The sequence below is a fragment of the Bison bison genome, unplaced genomic scaffold (assembly GCF_000754665.1).
Source record: "Bison bison bison isolate TAMUID 2011002044 unplaced genomic scaffold, Bison_UMD1.0 scf7180017862274, whole genome shotgun sequence".
NCBI lineage: Eukaryota > Metazoa > Chordata > Mammalia > Artiodactyla > Bovidae > Bison > Bison bison.
In genome coordinates this window covers 393,119-401,970 of record NW_011492846.1, presented here as the reverse complement: position 1 = coordinate 401,970, position 8,852 = coordinate 393,119, and the positions used below count along the sequence as shown (strand labels likewise).

The following is an 8,852-nucleotide window of genomic DNA, read 5'->3' as shown; positions in this document are numbered from 1 at the left end:
GGAAAAGACTCTGATGCTGGGAGGGATTGGGGGCAGGAGGAGAAGGGGACAACAGAGGATGAGATGGCTGGATGGCATCACTGACTCAATGGACGTGAGTCTCAGTGAACTCTGGGAGTTGGTGATGGACAGGGAGGCCTGGCGTGCTGCGATTCATGGGGTCGCAAAGAGTCGGACACGACTGAGCAACTGATCTGATCTGATCTGATCTATGTATTCTGGCCACCTTTTCTTAATCTTTTCTGCTTCTGTTAGATCCTGACCATTTCGGTCCTTTATCAAGCCCATCCTTATAGTAAATATTCCCTTGATCTCTCCAGTTTTCTTGAAGAGATCTCTAGTCTTTCCCATGCAATTGTTTTCTCTATTTCTTTGCATTGTTCATTTAAGAAGGGCTTCTTATCTATCTCGCCTTCCTGTTCTCTGGAACTCTGTGTTCAGTTGGGTATATCTTTCCCTTTCTCTCTTGCCTTTCACTTCTCTTCTTTCCTCAGCTATTTGTAAAGACTCCTCAGACAACGATGTTGCCTTCTTGCATTTCTTTTTCTTGGGGATGGTTTTGGTCACTGCCTCCTGTAAGCAAAAATTTGACTTAGGTCATACCTTAATGGCCTAGTGGTTTTCCCTAGTTTCTTCAATTTGGCCGTAAGCAATTTGACTTAGGTCGTACCTTAATGGCCTAGTGGTTTTCCCTAGTTTCTTCAATTTGAGCATGAATTTGGAATAAGGAACTGATGATCTGAGCCACAGTCGGCTCCAGGTCTTGTTTTTGCTGACTGTATAGAGCTTCTCCATCTTTGGCTGCAAAGAATACAATCAGTCTTATTTTGGTATTGACTACTTGGTGATATCCCTGTGTAGAGTTGTCTCTTGTGTTGTTGGAAATGGGTGTTTGCTGTGACCAATGCATTCTCTTGACAAACTTTGTTAGTCTTTGCTCTGCGTCATTTTGTACTCCAAAGGCAAACTTGCCTATTACTCCAGGTATCTCTTGACTTCTTACTTTTCTATTCCATTTCCCTGTGATGAAAAGTACACTTTTTTTTCGGTTTTAGTTCTCAAAGGTCTTATCATAGAACTGGTCAACTTCAGCTTCTTCAGCATTAGTGGTTGGGCCATAGACTTGGATTATCGTGATGCTGAGCAGTTTGCCTTGAAAGCAAACCAAAATCATTCTGTCATTTTTGAGATTGCACCCAAGTACTGCATTTTAGACTCTTTTATTGACTTTGAGGCCTACTCCATTTCTTCTAAGGAATTATTGCCCACAGCTGTAGATATAATGGTCATCTAATTATATTCACTCTTTTCTGTCCATTTTAGTTTACTGATTCCTAAGATGTCAATGTTCACTCTTGCCATCTCCTTGACCACATCCAATTTACTTTGATTCATAGACCTAACATTCCAGTTTCTTATTCAATATTGTTCTTTCCAGGGTAAAACTTTACTTTCACTACCAGACACATCCACTACTGGCCGTCATTTTCACTTTGGCCCAGCTTCTTCATTCTTTCTGGAGCTATTTCTCCACTCTTCCCTTGTAGCATATTAGGCATCTTCTAACCAGTGGGGGCTCATCTTCTGGTGTCATATCTTTTTGCCTTTTCATATTTTTTATGGGGTTCTTGTGGCACAAATACTGGAGTGGTTTACCATTCTCTCCTCCAGTAGACCACGTTTTTGAGAACTCTTCACGATGACCTGTCCATTTTGGTTTGCCCTGCATGGCATGGCTCATAGCTTTATTGAGTTATGCAAACCCCTTTGCCACAACAAGTCTGTGGTCCATGAAGGGGACCATGTTTTGTCAGAGCTCTTCACTATGTCCCATCCATCTTGGATAGCTCTGCAGGGCATGTCTTACAGCTTCATCAAGTCATGCAAGCCCCTTTGCCACGACATGGCTTTGATCCATGAAACCTTAGGTTTTTAGCTAAAAATATTCCTTTGAATTTAGGGGAAATAAACATATTTTTTTTCCTAGAGAGACTGTCAATAGGTCCTAATGAGAGGTTCACATGTTATGTAAAATTTGTGTATTAAAAGCTGGAAAGCTTTTACTGGGAAATGTTAACTAGGGAGATGCTCTTTGGGGACATATCTATATGTATGTTTGTATGTATGTGGTAAGCTAGAAAATGCTACCCTGAACATAAGAAAACTCTTTTGGCCTAAACATAACCAAGATTTATGCTAAAAACAGGCTTTTATATTATTTTAGTATCCAAAAGTGTCTCCATATAGATCTTATAGTACTAAGAGAAAGAAAAGAGGAATACATAAACCCCAACAAAGCATGATAAGGGAGAGAGTATTTGTCCTTAAAGCCTAAAGTAGCACTGGTCTTAGAAATGATCCCTGGGCTATATCAGGAAGGGCCATGCCACTTACAGGGAAGAGAGATTCCTACATGTTTCCTTTATCACCTTGAAATCCCATGTCTCTTATAATGTCCCAATAAGTGTTTTGCCCCAGGTTTGACTTGTAGAAATGGGCATCTTGAGCTGCCTATATTTTATGATGTATATTTTATGCTTGTCCAAAACAAAATGAAACAAATATATTCAACATATGTAGTCTCATATATATGAGAATATTCTAATATTCAGGAATATATTCTCATCACCTTTAATTATGATTCAGTGGCTCTCAATGTTTGTTGTGCATCAGAATCTTCTGGGACATTTTTATAAAAAATAATGATACCTGGGTTCTACTCCAGGCTCTTGTAACAGGTTCTGGACATCAGTGTTTTTTTGTTTATTTGTTTTTAAGTTTCATGGTTGATGATGCAGAAGAATGGCTGCAAATCTCGATTTTACATTAAACTAGTTAGGGCAGTCAGTCAGGGGGCTGGAAGCAAGACCATCACAAAGCTCCCAAGCAGCAGTCCAGGAAGACTCCGACCTGGCACCAGGTGGCGCTGTGGGCACAAATCTGAGCCTCCTTCCGGTTTCCTCAGCTGAACACATGGAATCCACCAACTGTCACAGAGCAGTGAGGGTCTCAGGAGAGGGAAACGCAGCCCTCTACCTTGAGAATTCCACCTGCTTTGAAAGAAAGGGGAGAGGCGGAGGAAGGGAAAGGAAGAGTTCCTTCTGGAAATGTTCGAATTTCTTTTGGGGGAAGTGAGAGAGTTCGATTTTTCAGTCTGATTTGATGAAGTAAAAAGGACAGTGATGGATAAGTCTATTCATCCCATTCTGGATGGTTTCCTTTGTATTTAATTTGCTATTTCTATTAGAATTTAACACATGAAAATAGAACCAACAAAGTCTAATTTAAACATTAAAATTTGCCATTCCTGATGGCTCAGTTATGGGTATGTTTACTTTTTTCTTCATGATGATTTTAAATATTTAAAAATGTTTACAGATAGAAGGAATGTATATTGACTATTTCACATCCTCTATGTGGGACCATGTGTTTGTCTAATATAGTGTAATTAATATAGTGTAATTACTGGAGAAGGAAATGGCAACTCACTCTAATATTCTTGCCTGGAGAATCTCATGAACAGAGGAGACTGGCAGGCTACGGTCCATGGGGTCACAACAGTTAGACACGCGGCACCCCACTCCAGTACTCTTGCCTGGAAAATCCCATGGATGGAGGAGCCTGGTGGGCTGCAGTCCATGGGGTTGCTAAGAGTTGGACACGACTGAGCGACTTCACTTTCACTTTTTCACTTTCATGCATTGGAGAAGGAAATGGCAACCCACTCCAGTGTTCTTGCCTGGAGAATCCCAGGGGCAGGAGAGCCTGGTGGGCTGCTGTCTATGGGGTCACACAGAGTCGGACACGACTGAAGTGACTTAGCAGCAGCAGCAGCAGCAACTAAACAGCATATTGTAATTACAGTGACAACCATCCTGGTTTCCCTGGACTGAGGGGTTTTAGTTTCAAAACAGGACAGTCCTGGGCAAACCCTCATAAATAGTTTGTCTCCCTACTTGTAACCCATATATTTATTTGGGCACCTGTGTTTTCCTGTTATTTATGCCTTTGAGTAGGACTCACCATCTCTTATTAGTGATCCACTATAAGCCTTTTTTACATCAGTGTTCATGCTGTTATCATGTAATAGCAGCTGAACATTTTTACTGTCTTTCTGTCAAGAAGGTAGACTTTAGATATGTAAATGATTTACACCAGCATTTTAAGTTCAAACCTAGGAAGACTGAGTATACACAAAATATTTGTCAGAGGGTGTTTTCTTTCCTGGCAAAGAATTTGGGGAATCTTATAATTAATTCAATTCAGTAACAATGGGGCAAGTATTGGCTAAAAAGCATTAGATTTTGTTGCAAAAGGACTGAGAAAAACTAGTTAGAAAAAAATACAGTAATTTTTCAGTTACCCTCCTTAGAGAGGTAAAAAGATCATAGTTGAATAATCAATCATGTTAAAAGAGCAATTAAACTTCCAAAGTACTTTTTCTGGTTCCTCTTTTCCAATATTTCTTAAGTATCTTTGTCAGTAGCTACTCATTACTTATGCTAAGACCAACAGAATTGATGTGATTTTTTCACAGATATGAGAAAAATAAAACAAATAAGAGCTATCATTTTCAGCAGTGATTGGTATTAATTCAGGATTTATGGTATTCAGTTTAATCTTTACAATAACTTTTCTACCAAAAAATCTGCAGCCTTATTGATATATAATTCACATACCACTAAAACAACTTTAAAAATATTTTTATACTTTGTTGTCAAGAAAGTTATGCTCAGTGAATTCATTTGTAAGCTTTGTTTTTTTAATTTAATTTTATTTTTTAACTTTACAATATTGTATTGGTTTTGCCATATATCAAAATGAATCCGCCACAGGTATACACGTGTTCCCCATCCTGAACCCTCTTCCCTCCTCCCTCCCTGTACCACCCCTCTGGGTCATCCCAGTGCACCAGCCCCAAGCATCCAGTATCATGCATTGAACCTGGACTGGCGACTCGTTTCATATATGATATTATACATGTTTCAATGCCATTCTCCCAAATCATCCCACCCTCTTCCTCTCCCACCGAGTCCAAAAGACTGTTCTATACATCAGTGTCTCTTTTGCTGTCTCGTATACAAGGGTTATTGTTACCATCTTTCTAAATTCCATATATATGTGTTAGTATACTGTATTGGTGTTTTTCTTTCTGGCTTACTTCACTGTATATAATAGGCTCCAGTTTCATCCACCTCATTAGAACTGATTCAAATGTATTCTTCTTAATGGCTGAGTAATACTCCATTGTGTGTACATTTGTAAGCTTTGTTTTGAAGTTGTATCTGTCTAATTTCAAGGTCTGCATTCTTTCTCTTACACCCCAGTTCCTCTGTTGTCATGAGCCTGCCACTGTTTTTGACAGGAGTAATGCAAATACCTGTTAAAATGTTCTACGAAGAATGATGGATAGGAGATAGGGTCCCAAAAGACAACTGACCAGCAATTATTTATTTTCCCTTAGGGGCTGAGGTCAGGGTCTCAAACCATGTGAATAATAGGAGAAGCTTCTGGAATAGGCCTAGTTGGAGAAATTATTTCTATATGCACAGGAATAATAGGAAGGAGGGATCAGAGGGAAAGAAAGAGAATCAGCTGGTCCTGCCACTTTTATACAGTACTTTGACTATTAAAGCAGCACCAGCAATGTGGGCTCATTAATAACAAAAACAACAACACTTCTTATTACTCTTCATTTTTTACAGATGATAAACAGAGTCACAGGATGTTTAGTAACTTTCCGTAGTTTATACCCAGGGGTCCAAAACAAGAGAATTCTAACTTCAAAGCCTCAATTCTTTGTATTTTGAAGAAATGCATTTACACATAAAAACAGAAACAAACACTGCTGATAGGGGAAAACTCCTGAGACCTCATAATGTCAAGTACTCTATAAAGTGGTAGAGTTTTACAGGGTGTAAAACTTAAAAGCAAACTAATACAGCATTAGTCTCAGGGTCCTGAAAAGGGCTGTGCAAGTCAAAGACCTACAAGTTCAGATCCCTTAATCACAATAAATTTTACTCTAGGTCCACCCTTTCAGAATCAGTACTTGACCTCTGTACCTTTTGAAAAATACAAGCTGAGAGACTTCTTTTGCACTGAACAATGCAAAAAAGTATTGCTTAAGGTCACTATTTAGACAGTCAAAGTCATATCCAGGAGCTCATGCTACAGTTAAACTTGTTCAGTTACCTACCAGCTCTCTGAAAGTGTCACCTTAATTTATTCACTTGTTTTGTTTTCATTTTTTTTTTAACTGAAGAATGATATATACTTACTTGTTTAAGTGCATTTTATTGTTTGAGTATTTGTAAGCAGTCTTCAATTTTTTTGAAATCAAGAAAAATTGTGTGTGTGCATAAGGAAGATATATTTCTTAAAGTTAAACTTGAGAGACATATTACTAGGAATATTATATGGCAGCAACAGACATTTGATAACACCTTCATTAACTGTTTTCCACAGTAAAAGTACTAACTTTGTTCTATGACTCAGAAGGTTAGTATCCGTGTTTCTATGTGGGAGCATTAACACAGCTATGATCTCAGGAAGATTTCAGCCCATGTCCTAACTGTAATATGCAGAGGGAGAGTGATTTGTTCAGGTCTGCGATTTAGCCACTCCTCTTAATTGCACAAGTGGGAGTGAATCCCATCTTTAGCTTAGCCGATTGTTTGGATCAAGAGATAATGCTTCTCTGGATCCTCATCAAGAACTGGAGCATATAAATCTGTGTGGGTTGAAATGTGTAAACAGAAACTCAGTTGAGAGAAACTAAGTAGAGTGGGCTTTACTGGACCTGATGATCTGTGCTGCCCTTTTGTAACCTAACATTCTTCTATTAGGACGGGGAAATAAATAGCTGCTTAGCTGGAACCCCTGCTCTCTATCCAGTTTGACAGAATTGCCCTGGGAGAGATGCCATCAGCACATGTTAAGAGAGAATTCCATGATGGAGACTCACACTGTTCAACATACACTAAAGGGTGGGCCTTCCTAGCAGTTACAAGCTCCCCAACACTCCCAGTGGTGTTGATGCTTCCGGTAAGTGGTTTGTTTGTATCAAATGCTCACTGTGTAGCTGTAACTAGGAATGTTTTCCATATTGTGGTCTCTATAAGAAAGTGAAGAGACAAATTTTTGGTCTATTGCTAATAATATACTGGAACTTACAGCATAATGTTGGTAAAATTATTTATTATTTTCCTACCAACTCTCTGCAAGTATCACTCTAATTTATTTGCTTATATGTTTTATTTTTTACTGAAGATCAACACATACTTACTTGTTGGGTAACTGCATTGTGCTATTCGAGTGTTTGTAAGCATTTTCAAATTCTTTTTTAAACCAAAGTGTGTGTATGCATACACACACACACACACACACACACACACACACAAACACACAATACTCTTAAAATGAACATACTGAAAGGACTTCAAATTAATAAAACAAATGTTTACTGATTATCAATTATGTGCGTAGGTCAATATTAAATACTGATGATTTATAATGAATATTTATAAGAAGTATATAATACTCTGAAACACTTCTCTCTCCATGGATTAGCCTCTGAACTTTTGAAAGGTTTCTTACAATTTTTAAAGTGTTGATTACATAGTTCTGCTCTCTGAAGTGAAAGACAGGATGTTGCAAGAAAGAGATAAAGTCAGGATGAGTAGAACTAACTTTGCCAAGGAAGTGATCTTCTCTTGCTTTAGCCAAATGTCCTACCTAAAAAGTCCTTGTTTGGTAGGAGGTACAGTGCGTGAGGCTGGAGACCACTTTATTTTATTCTCATTGAATTAAACTTTTTATTACTTTTGGTTCAAAGTCTTAAAATCTAAGCCATTGTTACTTTTGACATCATATAGCATCAGAAGTTTAAAAGATCTCATGTGTTGTTCTTATAGAACTCATGGAAATGGCTAGACAGTCAGCAAAAACAAGACCAGGAGCTGACTGTGGCTCAGACCATGAACTCCTTATTGCCAAATTCAGACTTAAATTGAATAAAGTAGGGAAAACCACTAGACCATTCAGGTATGACCTAAATCAAATCCCTTATGATTATGCAGTAGAAGTGAGAAATAGATTTAAGGGCCTAGATCTGATAGATAGAGTGCCTGATGAACTATGGAATGAGGTTCGTGACATTGTACAGGAGACAGGGATCAAGACCATTCCCATAGAAAAGAAATGCAAAAAAAGCAAAATGGTTGTCTGGGGAGGCCTTACAAATAGCTGTGAAAAGAAGAGAAGCGAAAAGCAAAGGAGAAAAGGAAAGATATAAACCTCTGAATGCAGAGTTCCAAAGAATAGCAAGAAGAGATAAGAAAGCCTTCTTCAGCCATCAATGCAAAGAAATAGAGGAAAACAACAGAATGGGAAAGACTAGGGATCTCTTCAAGAAAATTAGAGATAGCAAAGGAACATTTTATGCAAAGATGAGCTCGATAAAGGACAGAAATGATATGAACATAACAGAAGCAGAAGATATTAAGAAGAGATGTCAAGAATACACAGAAGAACTGTACAAAAAAGATCTTCATGACCCAGATAATCACGATGGTGTGATCACTGACCTCGAGCCAGACATCCTGGAATGTGAAGTCAAGTGGGCCTTAGAAAGCATCACTACGAACAAAGCTAGTGGAGGTGATGGAATTCCAGTTGAGCTATTCCAAATCCTGAAAGATGATGCTGTGAAAGTGCTGCACTCAATATGCCAGCAAATTTGGAAAACTCAGCAGTGGCCACGGGACTGGAAAAGGTCAGTTTTCATTCCAATCCCAAAGAAAGACAATGCCAAAGAATGCTCAAACTACCGCACAATTGCACTCATCTCA

General features: G+C 38.5%; 1 protein-coding gene across 2 annotated transcripts in view; it reads left to right on the top strand.

Annotated features, from left to right (window-relative positions):
- Positions 1 to 8,852, top strand: part of MACC1 (metastasis associated in colon cancer 1) — a 93,449-nt gene that overhangs the window by 38,522 nt on the left and 46,075 nt on the right. The window contains exon 2 of one of the 2 annotated variants that reach the window (XM_010832782.1): positions 6,898 to 7,047. The exons of the other annotated variant lie outside the window; for it this stretch is intronic. The gene's annotated coding sequence lies outside the window, so the exon portion shown is untranslated. The remainder of the gene's footprint in view (positions 1 to 6,897; positions 7,048 to 8,852) is intronic. 2 annotated transcript variants of the gene reach the window in all.